This window comes from Rattus norvegicus, chromosome 5, assembly GCF_021556685.1.
Source record: "Rattus norvegicus strain SHRSP/BbbUtx chromosome 5, alternate assembly SHRSP_T2T, whole genome shotgun sequence".
NCBI classification, from domain to species: Eukaryota; Metazoa; Chordata; class Mammalia; order Rodentia; family Muridae; genus Rattus; species Rattus norvegicus.
In genome coordinates, this window is record NC_141538.1 from 126,201,023 (window position 1) to 126,218,979 (window position 17,957).

The window sequence follows — 17,957 nt, forward strand, 5'->3', positions numbered from 1 at the left end:
ATGTGAGGAAGAAGCAGGGAAGCTGATGTCAACTTGTTCTTCTTTAGCCAATGAGGAATGACGTGAGTCCGTAGGGTCCTGGATATGGACGGGTTCATGACGGCGGTGTGAGCATCATCAGTGAGGTTTGTGGCACGGCCACAGCTACTGTCACATAAATCTTCCCACTTAAAAAGCTGGCCCTCTTCCTGGAAAACCTTCCTTTCATTTCTTTTCTTTTATTATTTATTAAAAGTAAATATTTTTGCTAATTATTTCATAATTCTAATATATAGATATATAAATATACACATATACAGGTACATAGTGTAATTTTGAGATTTATCCTGAGTGCTGGACATTTTTCACTCAGCATATTATCTGTCACATTCACCTCCAGGCCCTCCCTTTAATTCCCCTCAGAACCTCTCCCACTTACCTGCTCACCATTCAGCTTTCTGTCCTCTTTATTTTTTACATATAATAACTTGTCAACTCCAATCTGCTCTGTCTATATACTGCTGTGTATTAGACTCCTCCACTGAATCATGGTTGGCCTACCAGGGACTGAACCCTTAAGAAAACTGACTCTTCCTCCCCTAGAAGCAATCCTATCATCCATAGCTTATGGGTAAGGGTTGGGGGCTCATTTTGATTGGCTTTACTTTGTGCCGGCAGCCACGTCAGTTGTGTGTTCATGAGGGCAGCTGTTGTGTCCTATCCAAAAGACATTGCTTGACCCTGTTTCTTCCTTATGGGGGGCTCTTACAACCCTTCCACTTGCTTTTCTGCCATAGTTTCTGAGTTTGGGGAAGGTTGTGATGTGTGTAGATGTGCATTTGTACCTGAGAACCCCATAGTCATTTATTCTAAATACTTTGACCAGTTGGGTATTTTGTTGAACTACCATTCACTGCAGGAAGACACTCTGATGAGGTCTGAGAGCTACACTAATTTATTGGTACAGGGTATGCATTTAGAAGGCAGTTTGATAATAAGTCTATTTAGTAAATTAGCTATAGTAGATTTACCCCTGGGGACTGAGAGTTTCCCAAACATGGGTTTGGGGTTTGCAATACCAAGCAAGTATTTACTTCGTTAAAGAGAGCCTTAAATCCACTCAGAAAATCAGTTGCCATTCCTATAATATTAGTTCAAGGTTTTTTTGCACCAAGGAGTCCTTTGTGCCTTTCTTTAGTGTGACACATAAGCACTTATATTGCATATAAAGTTTTCTGCACATGTCAGATGTTGAGTTCCTCAAGACAACTTCCAAATAGCACTAAACAGCTATTCTCATACAAATAAAATTGCAAAGTGTAAGCAGGTTGTATCAATGTATTTAGGAGTGTATGTGTATATAATATACATATATGTATACGTATTATATGTATACATTTACATTGTATACACATACATATACACATACACCTACACCTACACATATACATATATACACGACAACTAATGAGATTGAAAGGGAGCAGGAAGGGATATATGGGAGATTTGCAGGGGGTGGGGGAAGAAAAGGGAACAGAGAAACGAAGTAATTCTATTATAATCTCAAAAACTAAGTGTTAAAAGAAACAAAGCAAAAGCAGGCCTTCTGCTTACACTGAAGCTCAGGACAGTCATCCTAGACCTTCTCACTCCCCCACATGAATGAGTCACCAAACCCTTTGCTTTCCACCCTCAGCTATATCCTGCTGCCCCACCTATCACAGCCTTCGAGACCACTGTACCGCAGAGGTGGCCACAGGCTTTTGTCTCCTAACTGGTTTGTTGTTTGTGTCCCCGCCTCCTCAGAGCCCTTCTGTAAATCCCAGTGCAGCTGAAATAAAGCTCAGACCTTCAGATCCCTAAAGGGTACTATAAGGCCCTCCTATCTCTCCAACCTGTGAGGGGTCCTTGCTTCCTGCTCTTCAGTCACATGGGTATCTTCGTTGCCAAGTGTGCACTTCTGCTTCATGATGTCTTTTTTCCTACCATCCTCCAGCCAGCCAGCTCCTGCTCGGTGTTTAGATGCCAGTTCAAGCATGGCATGCATCACATACCATGGGTTTCCCTGAAGGCCTGAGAGCTTTTCACGTGGGTTTCTTCGCTTTCCTCTATAGTATCCATCAGAATTTGTATCGATTGGTTGGTTGGTTGGCAGGTTAGGTTAGTAGATTGGTTTCTTTAATGTTTGTTCCTTCACTGGAATATAAGGCTTACTCTGGGAGAGATGTATCCTTCTGGCATTTTTCACTATTACGTACACAGTGTTAAGTGAGAGCCTGAGATTACAGAAGGCATTTGCTTAATAACATGTATAACAGTTTAAGTAAAAAATAATGGTTTAAATAAAAAAAACCCAATAGAATAAATTATTCAAGTATGCCTCACAAAATCAGCACATTTTTTTTATTTAGTGTGTTTCTTAGTATAGGAAACCCATGTGTACATGGGTGTGTGAGGGCATTGTGATTACATGTGTGTGTGTGTACATTTGTGTGCATGCATGTGAGCATGGTCACATGTGTGTATATGAACACTTTCATATGAGTGAATCATTAATTTTTTCATTGGCTTTAAATTTTCTTTTATTCTCAAACATCCAACGACACGTGCATGGTACTGCTTGCCCCGTTTATGAGAACCCGAGACACGTACTTTCAGTTCATGTATCCGTAAGTGGTCCACTCTACACCCTCAGGTCTGCTGCCTGAGAGCTGCCCCCCCCCCTATGGCAAGAGATGTTCTATAAGCTGTTACATCCTGATTTATTATCTAAGTAAACTGTGGTGAGTGGAGAGTGGGGTGACTTGGTTGAGCTAGAACAGTGTCTCTGCCACCTGTCAAAGAATAGAGATGAAATGGCCAGGGAAGCCGAGGAATTCAAACTACAGGCCCAGCTGATGCTCATTGCAGATAACCTCACTGAACATCCTGTCCTGGGTTTGAAGTGCCCTACTAGTCCTGAGGGCAGGAAGCCCAAACTCTGCCAACTCCGTGCAAATGAGATTCTCACTCAGAATACTACCCAAACAGTACATTTACCTGAAAGGAACCATGCGAAGTGAATGTAAACACGAATGGCATGCCTGGCATTTATTTATTTATTTTTTTTACTCTTATGTTTCTGAACACCTCGGACACAGTTTTTGCCTTGAGGGGATTTGAATTTCCCTCCACTCACCCATCTTCCTGCCTTGAGACAGAGGGACTTTTCACACTGACTGTAGCAGAGCCTGAGGATGCTCTGTGACCTGGATACTGAAGGACAGGACAGGTCTGCTCAGCCTACCCTGGAAAGGAGTGTTGGGGACCTTCCCAGAACTGCTCTAGCTGGAGCTCTCTGAACTGCTTCTAGGTCCTCACCAGGGCTCTGAGCTGGTTCTTCCCCCTATGTTTGAGTTATTGCTGCCCTGCTTTCATGAGCTCTCATGAGCCTTCTTGCTACCTGGACCTGTTCCATAGACATGGACACTGCCCTCTGTGTCCAGGACCAATCTGTCACTGAAGCTCATTTCCATTCCTTGCCTATGGTGCCAACTTGTTCTTTCTGCTGACAGCATTTGTCAGGCTTGTTACAAATCCAGCATTAAAAATGAAGGACTGTGTCCCTCTTACTACCACCATCTGCTACGATCTCCAGGCCACTGGAAGAGAAGTCCTTTAGACATGGCCTTAGGACACACCTTTAATGCCAGAGAAAGAGAAGAAATCAGAAGATAAGGACAGACTGCTAGAGTTAGTTTGAGGCCAAGCAGAGTAACTCAGGAGAGGATGAGAATGAGAAACCAGATTGAATCACTCAGCTTGGAGAGGAGTTTGAGCCAGGACAGCTGAGTCGAATCAGCCAGAAAGAGTTCAGAAAGAACTAGGAAGGGGTCAGCTTATTCAGCAGTAATTCTCAGAGGCTGAAAACATTCTAGACCTAGAGAAGATTGTATGGAGGCTAGAAACTTCCAGGCCTAGGTCTAGGTTAGCAAACACAGCCTTGGAGACAACAATTAATTCAGGAGAATAAAAGATACTTTTACATAATCCAGCTGCTTTCAACTTCTATAATTTTTCCTTAGGGCCTTTGTTCGTTCTTTGAGTAAATGTTTTCAAAGATGTGTCCCCTGGGTACCTTGCATGGCACTGGGCACAGGCAGCCTTGGATACTGTCAGTAGTGCTGTGTATTTGAAATCTGTTTAAACTGCATTTGACTACTGAAGGAAATGAGTTTTGATTTGGTTTCAATTTATTTGTAGGAAACTGGTGTACAACCTACTGCTCCTATCAAGCTGTCTTTAAAACTATGCACTTTTCAATGCTAGAAATAAAACACCAATGACTTCTGCTCACTCTTCTGGTCTGGTCTCAATCCTTTTTCTTGCCATCTTTGTGCCCCAAGTAGGTGGTTTCAAGAGCTCATGTTTTACCCTGTGGTATTCAGCCAATGAAAATGGCTGGCAATTTAGTTGGGGACTGAAAGGTTGTCTCCTCTATTTGTACCCCTCCCTGCTCTGTGGAGCTAGCTTTTCCTGATTCCTACTTTTGAGCACCGTTGTCCAGTGACTGTTCAGGTGCTGCTCCCGCCTGTGCCTCTTTTGCTTCTAAAAGCAGTAATGTCTCTTTCATATGCTGTCCACATATGACTGCTTTATTGTCACCGTAGTACAGGTCTTTTCCCATTTTATTTATTTATTCAGAATCGCAGGATAATTGCTTTTGCATTTTATTAATTCTTTGAGAATTTCATACATTGTACTTTGGTCACATTTACCCTTTGCTATCTCCTCCCAGATCCATCCCTGTTCCATATCCACGCAACTTTGTGTTATTTATTTAAAGCTAATTAAAACATTGTCAGGGGGCAGTTTCTACATTACTGTCAAGTTTTTATTTGTTAATGTATTCAGTGCAGCCACCGACTCTAATTAGTGCTGCCCATCTACTCTCGGGTGTGGTGTACAAACTCAATCCTATTTTTCACCTTAAATAGTCCATTAATCATTTTAATTGCTTGGGTATCATAATCTCTTTAAATTACTGGATAGTGTTCCTCTGAGACTAATTTAAGATTTTTCTCCATTACAATTGACTCTTTTCCACATTTCGGCTGTACTTATAACACATTCCTGTAAGTATAATCTTTGGCATATTGAGTGGCACATTTTGCTATGACCTCATAAGTGGATTATTGTACTGATTAGAGCAGAAATCTCATTCTCAAGGAGTCAAGTTAAAGGAAATGAATATTCTGTGATCCTGGTATCTCCCCTGCCAGGTTAAGTATGGAAATGAATATTTTGTGATGCTCACTCTTATTCCCAAATTTCAAGTTCAGGAACTTTATCTCAAAAGATAATCAGTCATATTCTTTAAAGAACATATTTGAAATATGAACAGTTATTTTCTCATTCTTGTTCCATATAGTTTTTACTTCCTGTTTATTTTTTCTTTCTATCAACTCTGTCTATTCTTTTCTGGATTCAGTGCTGATCATGCTTTTATAACTAAGGCATCATTATTACCTTTCACATTGATATTGGCTTTCCTAAAGTGTTCATCAACCTTAGTGCATATTTTTTTTTTTGAGCTGAGGACAGAACCCAGGGCCTTGTGCTTGCTAGGCAAGTGCTCTACCACTGAGCTAAATCCCCAACCCCTTAGTGCATATTTAACTGACAATATGTCGGTCTTGCCATTTTTGTTAGTTCACTGAGAATTTCACGAAAATTGCTTTCATCATTTTCATACTCCCTCCCCCACCTCTTTATAAATTCACTCCATCCACACCTACCTTTGTGCCTCCCTCCCCTACCCCATCAAGGACAATTTAAGATGCCCAAATATCCCTCAGTGTGAGGCTTTCCACCGGAGTGTGGTCAAATCATTAGATATGCACCCAAAAGAAAAAAAATGCCTGATGCTTATTTTCAAGCAGATAAAAGCTCCTTGGCTAGGGGTGAATCTTTGCTCTCCACGCTGAGATTTCCTTGGCTTGGTTGGGACTGCACAGGTCTCGCATGATGCAATGACTGCTGTGAGTTCCTATGCGAAGTTGCCATGCTGTTTGCAGAAGACACTGTTTCCTTGCAGTCACCCAGTGTTTCTAGCTCTTACACTGTCTGCCTCATCTTCTGCCGTGATGGCTGAGCCTTTGGTGGAGGGGGTTGCGTGGTATATACTTTCGTTTAGGGCTGGGCATCCTGCGGTCTCTTATGCTCTGCACCTTGCCCAGGCGTTCTTCTTGATGTTGATCATCATCTACAACAACAGAACCTTCTGTTGGAAATGTCAATCCATGAATATGGTGAGAAATCACTGGAAGTTGACCTAATACCATTCAGCAGAATAATGGTAGCAGGGTTTATTATCTCTCTAACCACAAGTTCTTGGACAGATAATGGTGCCAGAGGTGAGGTTTTTTATTTTCTTTTCTTGTCAAGTAGATTTTCATCCAATCAGAAAGTGGATGGTTACTTCCAAGACATTCTTTTCACTATTACACTAACAGATATGCTTTGCCAGACAAGTTGCTGTTGTAGCACACAATGAGAATTTCATATAATATATTTTGATCATATTTAACCCCTCCTCTGTTTCTGTCATACCCAACCCCCCTTCCCTACTCACCCAACTTTGGTTTTTACTTAAAAAAAAAAACAAACAAACAAGCCAAGATTTAGTGCTTCTGATACACTTCTGAGTGTGTGACCTCTCACAGGAGTTTGTTAGCCAATCAGGAGCCATATCCTTAAAAAAAGATTGGCTTTCCCTTTCCCACCGTCCATCAACTACTAGTAGCTCCCAGCTAAAGGTAGCACTTCATACCTCCTATCTCCATGCTCAAATTTTGTCTGTCTTGAGCTTGTACAAGTTTAGGGCATATACTGGCATAAAAGGGTCAAATGTGGATAATGGAACAGGAAGGGTTAGATTGGAGTGGGAGATGGGAGGCTAGAGTTGAGGAAGGCATATGGGGAAACTTACTGCTGTAGACACTTCCTAGAACATATGCATTAACATACATAAAAAGAGCTTAAATGGAGTTACCCTGTATCAGAGCAATGATGTCTTTACCAGATACTACAGGCTAATAAGTGAAAAACCAATTGCCAGTAATGGGTTATGTCTTTCAGGGGTTTGTTGACCAGGGAGGTCCCATAGACTCCCAAATGTTACAGGTTATTACCAATATCCTGGTTGTCTTCCAGAACCTGATGATAAAACCCAATTATCGAAGATACTTGTGATTTGAATATGTTTGGCCCATAGGGAGTGGCATTATTAGGAGGTGTGGCCTGGTTGGAGTAGGTGTGTCTTTATTGGAGGAAGTGTGTCACTGTGGGGGTGGGCTTTTAGGCTCTCAAGCTCAGGTTCCACCCTGTGTGGAAGGAGAGCTTCCTCCTAACTGCCTGCAGATGACAATCTCCTCTTCCTGGATGCAGTCAGATCAACACACAGAACTCTCAGCGCCTTCTCCAGCATCATGTCTGACTGCATGCTACTATGCTTCCTGCCACAATGATAATGAACTGAACCATTCAATCTGTAAGCCAGTCTCAATTAAATGTTTTCCTTTATAAAACTTGCCTTGGCCTAGGAACCCCAATGGAGTGATAGGAGCATCAATCCACCCACAAAACTTTCCACTCAAAATTTATCCTGTCTACAAGAAATGCAGGGATGGGCAATGGAACAGAGACCAAGGGAATCGCCAACCAATAACCAGCCCAACTTGAGACCCATCTCATGGGCAAGCACCAATCCCTGACATTATTAATGATACTCCGTAATACTTGCATATATGAGTCTAGCATTGCTGTCCCCTGAGAGACCCCACCAGCAGCTGACTCAGATAGATGCAGACACCCACAGCCAAAGAATGGATGGGAACTTAGGGACTCTTATGGAAGGATTACAGGACCTGGAGGGGATAGGAACTCCACAGGAAGATCAACAGAGTCAACTAACCTGGATCTTTAGGGCTCTCAGAGACTGAAACACCAACCAAACCACATATGTGGGCTGGACCTAGGCCTCCCTGCACATATGTGGCAGATGTACAGTTTGGCCTTCATGTGAGTCCCAAACAATGGGAGCAGGTGTGGCAGGAAGCTATCCCAAAAGCTGTTGTCTGTAAGTGGGATATATTCTTCTAGCTGAGATGCTTTGTCTGGCCTCAGTGGGAGAGGAGGATGCACCTAGCCTGGAAGAGACTTGTTTGCCAAGGTGGGGTGATACCCAAAGGGGCCCCCACTTGCTCAGAGGTGAATGGGAAGGGGGATGGGGATAATGATTGCAGGAGAGGGTGTCTGGGTGTGGGACAGTGAACAGGATATAAAGTGTATAAGTAAAATAAAATAGTTGCCTTGGTCATGGTGGGTCTTCATAGCAATGAAACCTTAACTAAGACAACACTGTATACTACTCTAGTTATACAACATGAAGAAATCAAGCTGCTGTAGGTCTGGAAGTTTCATCCATGCTGGGTGGCTTTCCCAGTGCTAGAGGGTGCTGTGCATAATATCAAAGGAGAAAAGCAATAATCAGTCTTTCATTGTTGTGAACCCAGAGAGCTACAGTAAGAACAAACTTGGCAAGGCATACCTACCTGTGCAGTTGGAGTATGAATGTCATGGGAGTAACAAAATGCTTTCTGATTGGTTTTAAAGCCCATTTCACAACCCACGCCTGATACCTTCACAGGGCTGGAAACCTATAGTTAGATAGAGAACAAACCTAGTAGAGAAACTATTCCTATTATTCTGCTAAGTTGACACAGTTTTAAAGTCATTTCTAGTGACTATAAACTAAAGCATTTCTCAATCCTCATCAGAGAGCATCTTTTTAGTGGTAATTAACACAGAGACCCGCACGTAGTCAAGAAGGAGAGAATAAGGGACCGTGGGATACTCAGCCATAAGTGAAAATTTATATCGCACATCTCCTCACAAGTCTCAGGGATCACTGCCTAAGAATAGGTGAAAAGGATAGAAGAGCTAGAAATATAAGGAAGTGTGAGTTTTCTGGACCCAGAAGGCCATTTACATATATGAACTCACACCAGTATGCTTGTTACTGTTGATATTTTCTCTGCCACGGAGGTCTTTAAATTAATTTTTCATTGTAAAATATTGTACTGTTGTCATATTTATCTTCTTTAACTGATATTTTTCTTTATAATTATTGAGGACAGGGTCTCACTAGGCACCTGAAGCTGTGATCGTCCTGGCGCAGCCTCCTGGGTGCTGGGATTAGAGGCTTAATGCCACCTTCTTCAGTGGTGAACTGGGTTTTTCGTGACCTCTTAACTTCTGCTCTTGGCTGTGAGGGGTGAGTTCTTGCTTTCAGTCGCCTTGTGTTCTTAGCATAGTCCAGCCCTGGGATGCCACCAGGACATCTGACTGGTGTTTGGGAGTGCTTTATTATACCATCCACTACATTTGGAGAGCTTTGAAAGAGGTGCTGACTGGCACAGCTCACTCCCCTCCTTGTGTAAGCACACTTTCCCATGCTCTCTGCTGCCTGCTGCCTGCTGCCTGCATGAAGCATTTCTGAGGTGGAGGCTTTGGTGACTGTGCCTTAGAACTCTTTGTTTGATTACCACTTTATTATGATCGCCTTCCCTGCTACAAATACTATCTAAATATTATGATGAGAAATAAAAATAAAACAAAAATCCTGACAGACGAAAGAAGAAAGCCCATCATCCATTCTTCTTTCTTCGGGAACAAAAGAACAAAACAATTCTGGGTTTGCATAATTGACTGCAGCTGTGCACACAGACTAGCATGCTAAGAGAGCAATGTCCGCCATCTCCACAATGCCTGGATACCTGTGCCTGCTTCACTTGTACCCGAGGCAAAGTGTGTGCAAGCTGAACGGAACCAGTCTCCTTGGCTGAGACAAGAAGTTATCTTTCCTTTGAATTATTCAGTAGTGCTGAGTCTGTGGAGCTAACGCTTTTGTCTTTTTGATTTCCACACACTGCTCTCAAGAGAAAAGAAAATGTCTTCTGGTATCGAAACAGAAAGGCTAACATCAGATCAACAACCTGCCTTTGTAGGTTTCATCTCCTAGGTAGGAGACAGAACTTTCGGTAAGGTGGCCCATGCATGAGAGATCCTTCAAGTCTATTGTGATCTTGGGTTATCCGTAGACGTGTATGTCTGTGTCCTTATTTTATAAATGGATTTATAGATTAGAACCAGTAATTGCCACAAGTTAAACAACTTCTTCAACTAGCCATGTGGAATTTTGGACTTGGGTTTATACTGCTTGACTTTGAAGTCACCCTAGTCAGTATAACCAGGAGGGCTTCATGAGCTATGTCAGCTTCTGTTTTTCTCTATATTCCCAACTCCTACCTTTTTCAAAGCCTCTAGCATCCCATCTACTCTCTTGCTCTTGATCACCCTGCTCTAACACTCTCTCTCAGCAGTAGCTTTCCTGCTGCCTGAAAGTTTCCTTTACAGTCATGATTGGTTAAGGCTGAGATGGTCTCTGGGAAGAATAGTACAATGTAGGTTTTGGGGGACTGTAGTGGTTTGAATGGAAATGGCCCCCATGGATTCATGTGTTTGAACACTTGACCCTCAGTTGGTAGCACTGTTTGGGGATGTTTACAGGACGTGACTTTGTTAGTGGAAGTATGACACCAGGTGCAGACTTTCAGAATGTAAAGAAAGTCATTTCAATTGTTTCTCTTTGCTTCATGCTTGCAGTTTGAAGATGTGAGCTCTCTATTCTAGTCACCATACTGCCATTCTGCCATGAAAACTCTTATCTGGAGCCATAAGATAAACTAAGCTCTCTTTTCCTTAAATCTCCCTTGGTCATGGTGTTCTTCACAGCAACAGAGAATTGACAGACACATGGGACTTGTTTTCATAATATTCCCAGCTCTTCAAAGATATGTGATGCATAAGATGCCAAAGAAATTCCTGCTAAAAACATAATTCAGAAAAGCTCACAAGGACCTTGCTTTCTAGGAAAAAGTTATTTAATGAATTAATATATTAATATAAATTTTATTTTTACTGATTCTTTTTGAAGCCTCCTGGTGTGATATGATTTCACTCAAGATCTCTTAGTTGTATTTTAGTCATAGGATCTTGGGCCTTCAACTACTATGATGTTTCTAGGAGACATACAGAAGACTCTTTAAAGGACTGGCTTAAAATAAGCCAGAAAGTATACACCAGGTGCTTATCTTCTCGGTCAGGTCTGGATGCAAGGCATAGGAGTCAACACTGTGGAAATGGATTCATGGTTTCCACGTGAAATTCTGGTTATCTCTTTGACCTTGGGCCAGTTTGAGCTTAAGATATTTCTCCTGTGACTGAGACAGCGAGGGGACCATTGATTCTCCATTATGTTGGTATTTGGGAGCATTTTTTCCTGTCAGAGTGGTCACAGGTAGCTACAGATAACAGGTAACAGAGGAGAACAGCCTCCATGAACTGCTTCCCTGTGGACATAGCTAAGCTAGACCATGGTACTAGGAGCTCTCATCACCTCCTTTTCCATGACAGCCCTTGAACAGTGAACACCTCCCATCTACAGTCCTGGGGACATGTTTGTGTGTGTGTGAACGTGATGTACAGGCATTGAACTGAACTCAAAAGAATGTTTCAGGTTTGCTCTTGGCAGAGTCCTCTTTTCCCTGCTCCCTAATGAAGGACTGGAAGGCCAAGGGAGGCCTCACAAGGCTCTTCTTGGCTGTTGTCTCCCTCTTTAAACAATGGCTGGATGCGTTCTGAGGAAACAAGAGGAAACATATGGATTGAATTTCCCCTAAGCACACTGCAGCTAAGAGTGGGTTGGAGGCTGGCGGGAGAGGGGGTGGTGTGTGTGTGTGTGTGTGTGTGTGTGTGTGTGTGTGTGTGTGTGTAAGCTTTGGCACAGCGGGCCAGGAAATCTAGTGAAACCAGAGTATCAAGTGAAGTGGGCAGGAAGGTCCATAAGCAATGGCCAGGTGTATGTTACACTAGCCACAGGTGACAAGGCCTTTACAGAGGGCCCTTGTCATCTAAGATGTGTGTGATAGGATGTGAAGAAGAGACAGTTACCTCGTCATGCGGAGGGGTTCACGATGTTGCATCCTCAAGGGTCTGAATGTTGAGGGATCCTTCCTGAGGAAGTTGGATCTAAATCTGTCCTGTACCTCCTGCAGTGGGACTGACAATTTGGGACTTAATTAAGTTTAACCAAAACAGCATTAAACAATGGGGGTGAGCCCTACTTTTGTTGCCAAATTACTCATGGGAGGTAATGGGGCTCTCGATGTTCTTTGTGCAGACAGCAACTTAGAGGACAAGGAAGGGAAGGGTGGGTTGCTCCTCTGCTGTCATGCAGGCTATGTTTTCTCTCATATGACTGACTCTGCTGTCCCTTTGCTTCCTGGGCTTCCAGCTAAATGAGACCCAAGTTTACAAGGTCACAATCCCTCAGAACTGAGAAGCTACACAAAGTTCCTCTGCCATAAATGCAGGATAATTGAGAATTATCTGAATTATCCTACCAATTGAGAGTAGATTCCTAAAATATAGCCCTGGCTGTTGGTGTGGTCCATTCTGAGTACTCACATCCATTTCCCCTGGGGAGCCATGAGCCTCATTTCTGCTGCCTTCTTCTGAATGAATCTCTTCAGTTTATGTGTTCCACTAACAACACTAAGAGATGTTCACACCTCAATCTTGTCCCTCAGATTATCGATCTGGCTTGATATTTTACTAATAATTGTCCATCTCTTCTGGACTAGGTGTTGGATTGGTGCTCCCTCGGGGGAAGGAATGGTTCTATTGGGCTCAGTCTTCAACCGTAGCTTCTAATTTGTTTTAGGCTGGCTTTGTGCCATCCCCATGCTATCTTGTCACCAATGAGTTCATCAGTTTTGACTTGTCCTATTGTTGCTTCTTTGTAAAGTCTGTTCTTTCTCATTCAGAAAAGACTTGATGGGTTTCCTTCAAAACATCTGCATAGCATTTATCTTGTTGTAATTACTGATGAGCTACTTCAAAGGGCAGAGAGTAGGTGTACTTAGGAATGAAATGATCAAGCAGATGCACATTGAAATGAAATGATCACAGTAGCAGAGCCCTATTCAGTTCTGAGTTATCTACTAACATATATGGGAAACATGAATTCTGTGAGAAGAGAGCACTGGAAAAAGGTCCTCAGTAAAACTTTCTTCAGTTGGATAGGATGTTTAATCTAATGCCTGACTTCTGTACTTAAGGAAGTTTACTCAATAACTTCACTGATGAACCAGAGCTGCTCAGACATATGTGATAGCAGGACTAATGTTTCTCCTTGTCTTTCTTGATGCCCAGAGCAGTACCTGGCATGTGTTAGACAGTCAGTGTATGCATTGCACTGAATTGAAAATCAATTCTGTTGAGCTATTGGCAGAGTTAAGGTTCTAAACAGGTATCAGGACAACTAAACTTTCAGCCTACAGTAAGATTAAACCATAATCAAGATGCCCAAGGTATTAAAAAGCATGCCAGACACATCCCTTAAATTTTAATCTTGGCAGCTAGTTCATATCTGTCTTCCCCTATCCAGGATATCCCTCTTTATTGTCCTTTCCAAATCAGGGAACTCTTAAAATATGCAGTTGGCTCAACACCGAGCAGGCCGCTTCCTTTCTTTTTGATAAATATTCCAGATTTTGAAAGAACACCTCTAAGAACCTATTTTACAATGAGATTTATTTAAGAAAGGATGTCTATAAAAAGTAAATGTTTTTAATGTCCCTTGGATGACACAGGAGCCTATGTTCTTTTGAAAAGCCTTGGTAAACACAGACCCTGGGAAATATCTTAAATACAACGGTTACAGGTACTTCAAGTGGCATCAGAAACAGGTGAAGGGTTCACTTGCTATATTACCTCCCTCACACCAGAGGGCACTGTGAAAATTGTAATTATTTCTTCTTCATAGGGACTAAAGGTCATGGGATTAGTGGTCTTCTCCCACAAGGATGTGATAGTGTATCAACATCCACACACTGTCTAACATCTGTTGCAAACCATGTATTTCTATTACAGCAGGAAACAGCTATACATTCTATACACTGACATGATCTTGTTTTAATAAAACTTTATTTATAGACACTAATAAGAATTGTACACAATTTTTCATGTGTCACAAACAGAAGTTACTTTTAACAATTATAATTATAAAAATTGTTCTCTGCTTACAGGCTTTGAAAAACAAGCAGGCCAGGGGAATCGGTGAGATACAGTGTACTGATTCCAGGACCAGTTAATAAATAAGATTAATAGTAACAGAATGCCAATGTACTATTATGTGGTAAGCACTATATCCTTTTTACAACCTAATTTTCAAGTAAAGTGATAAACAAAGATGTAGAAGGTTCATTTGGTCAGTGGTGCAAACTAGTAAATACACGAGCTTAGAATCGATGACCTAATCTGCCAGTGTTAGGCCCTGGGTCTCTGGGCAATGGCCTAGTCTTTTCATCAAAAGCATGCAGTTTCAGACTACTTCCTTATTTAAAGACTCATGGTTAAGATCTTCAGGCTTGAGGACTGGGCAGATGACACAGTGGGTAGATATTTGTTATACAAAGCCTGATGTCTGGGTTTGATTTCTAGAATTCACATGAGAGAAGTTGAGAATTGACTCCCACGATTTATTCTCTGACCTCCATTTGCTTACCATGGCAAGTCCACACACGCACACTCGAATACACACACACACACACACACACACACACACACACAGTAATAATGAATATAAATTAAGATAATAATAAGAAGAAAGACCTTCAGGCTTGAAGGAGGACATTGTGCTAAGAATTAAGAGACTTGAGTCTCAGCCTCGCCCGTGTCAACAATTCTGTTCTAAAGCAGCACTAGTGCTCATATTGAGAAACCCAGACTCAGTGGACCAGAATGGATCATTCCACTCCTAGGAATCTGAGCTTTTACAATTGTTTTTCAGAAATTTATCTAAAATTCAAGTGACTTCTTGTTTCTGAATCACATGTTCCTCCTCCGTGAAACAAAAAGACTAAACAGTGTAACCCTAAGGATTCTTTTGGCTTTAAAAGTATCGAGCCTGTGATTAACAAGGGAGTATTGAAAATAAATGCCATGGTCTTAAATCCGAGATAATGTAAGTCATTTTGCATTTTTGTCTGATTAAAACCAGTACTGAGTAAGTCCTCAATCCCCACAGGGGAAGCTTGCAAACTTGAAGCCTGTCGTGAGCTGAACCCAGTCTACAGATTCTTTAATTTATTGTTATTATTATTTTTTTGGCCAATACTATATGTTAAAATTTTGTGAATTAGGGGGCCAACAAAAAATGGAGTATATCCAGCAAATATACAGACTTTCAACTTGCTTTTTTTTTTTTTTTTAAGCCAGAAGACCTATCAACTCTGGTCTTCATTTTGCATGGCAGCAGCTAGGTCAAGCTAAGAAAAGCTGTCTTCTGAATGAATTCCCAGCTCAACAGAGTTCTTGCCTCACAGGTTTGGATCTTACCTGACCAATTTTCATTTGCTTGCTTCACCTAGCTGAATGAGCCCTCTAGTGAGATTTACTATTTTATATTCTACAATCACCAGTGAGCACATGGACTACCCAGAAATGCACACCCTGAACACTTAGGGTTGTGCAATCTCAGAATAAATTCAATGACGTTAAGTGTGTGAGCTGAGTCCAAGCAATCAAGGGGAGGTCAGAGTAGAGAGAAAGAGAAGCCTTTTCGCTGCCTGTGAAACAAACTGAAGAGATTTAGTGGACAGTGTGAGGCAATGATGTTCTGTGTCTGCCAACTAGCAAATGTGGTCCCCAGCTAGCTTATTAGGAATGCAGTGACCTGAGGGACACTGGCCAGTCCTGTTCTCATTGATGTACACATACATCTGAGTCATCACGCTCATTTCCCAGAACAACATTTCATGTGCTGTTTTAACGAGGATTTGGACAATAGATTTGTGAGATGACTTGGGATAGCTTCCCAATCAGTGATATTCCAAATCTGAAGCCATTGACTCTGGAGAACAGATGACTTGGGAGGTAAGGAGGGGAAGGAAGGGTTTCCCCCCAAATATGGGCAGCACTGTCTTGAGGCAAAACAGATAAGTATCATGCCTTGCCACCTATTCTCAGGCTTGCCTTGAGCTCACTGTGTAGCCTGATTCCTACTGCAATTCTTCAACCTCTCAGCGTTGGAATATTAGGTGTATGCCACTATACCTCCATGGCTTCAGTCTCTCCTGTGATATTTATCCTTCTCTTAATAAGGGGCTTTGGTTTTTAATATTTACTGCTTATCCAAGAAATACTTTCTGTGAAGGACAATTAATCTGGGGAAAAACTGTTAACTATGTCAAACCAATGAGTTCAGAGTTCCTGTACTTGGGTGGGTGCAGAGGATGAGAACCTCACTGATTAGTGCTTTCTTGACCCTCGACCCAAGGCCATAGCACTCTTAGACTCAGAAGACCAAATTGTATGAAAGGCATGGCTTCCAAAGTCTCCGTTACAGGAAATAGGTGATGTCACTTTTGAGTGTGAGCAAGTGAGTATCAGAGAGGGTAGCACTGTACAGCACAGACCACAACCTGTGGTTTTTCTTCCTTCCTCTTTCCACCAGCCTAAACCAGAGAGCACTGTCCATAGCACACAACTGTTTAGCTCCCCATGTGGGCAGGCATTCTCACTAGAACAACCTACCTTGAGCTGCTTCCCACTCTTCTCTGCCTCACTTTCTCTTCTTCTCAGTTTTGCAATCCCAGGACTGGGCCTTCTCCATAAAGCGCAAACCTTGAATCCTTGCTGTGGACTCTGTTTCTAGGGGATTTGACTAAGAAAACAGAAGATGAGAAGTTTGGACTGTTGCCTGGGTGTGTCTTACTGGTTAGAAAACTGGATCTTCTATGGAGGTCAACATTCTAAGTGAGATGTTCAGCTCCATTGTGTTCTTTAAGAGTCACCATATGTGCACATTTAGGCCCAGCTCTTCCCTTTGCTACTATGAACTCCTGCTGGCTATTTACCTCCTCAGAGTGGTACTCTCTCATTCATAGATAATGAGGGTGCCACCCATCTGCTATGGTTATTATAAACACAAGGAAGATATTGTATGTAAATGTATGATTTTAGGCTAGGTACCTTCCTATTGCAGGAGGCTGACTTGTGGATGATGTTATGTTCAGCAGCATCTCTGTCCTCTTCCACACCGCGGTGACAACTAAAACTAGCGACGCACTTTCCACATATCTGTGGGAGGCACAGTCTCCTCACATTGAGAGAAATTAACTTGTTCTTGGCTGACAGCTGGTGCCAGATGCTAAATATGTAAGTGAGGCCATCTGAGACCAGCAGTCAGTCAGTTCCCTGGCAGAATTACACTGTGTTCACATTCATTCTGCCTTCCTGCTGTCCTTGCCATGTTCCTTCTTCCACTTCGGGTGGATCCATTGCTTCTCCAGTTACTTTTCCATGCCTCCCTCTTATTGTATCAATGCCATTACCCTATTTCTTGCCTCTCTTAAGAGCTCCTCCTCCTCTCTCATGATCCCCTATCTGAGACCATGACCTAAACCCCACATATATAAATATATACACATAAATACACACATACATATGTCTATAAATTATATAAATGTAAAGATACACGTGTGTGTGCGTTAAATATTTAAGTCTAGGCTCTACCTAATCAGAAAAAAAGATGAAGCATTTGTCTTTTTGAGCCTGGCTTATTTCATTTAACACTGTAATTTCTAGTTCTAGTCATTTTCCTGCAAATCTCATGATTTCTGTTTTCGTTTTGGCTGCATAAAATTCCACTGCATATACATATCACATTTTCTTTACCCATTACTCTGTTCACTGATATTTCAGTTGGCTCTAGGAACAGTACAACAAACACAGATGTGCATGTACATTTGTGGTATGCGCCTGTCAAGTCCTTCAAGTATATACCCAAAAGTCGTGTGGCTGGGTCACGT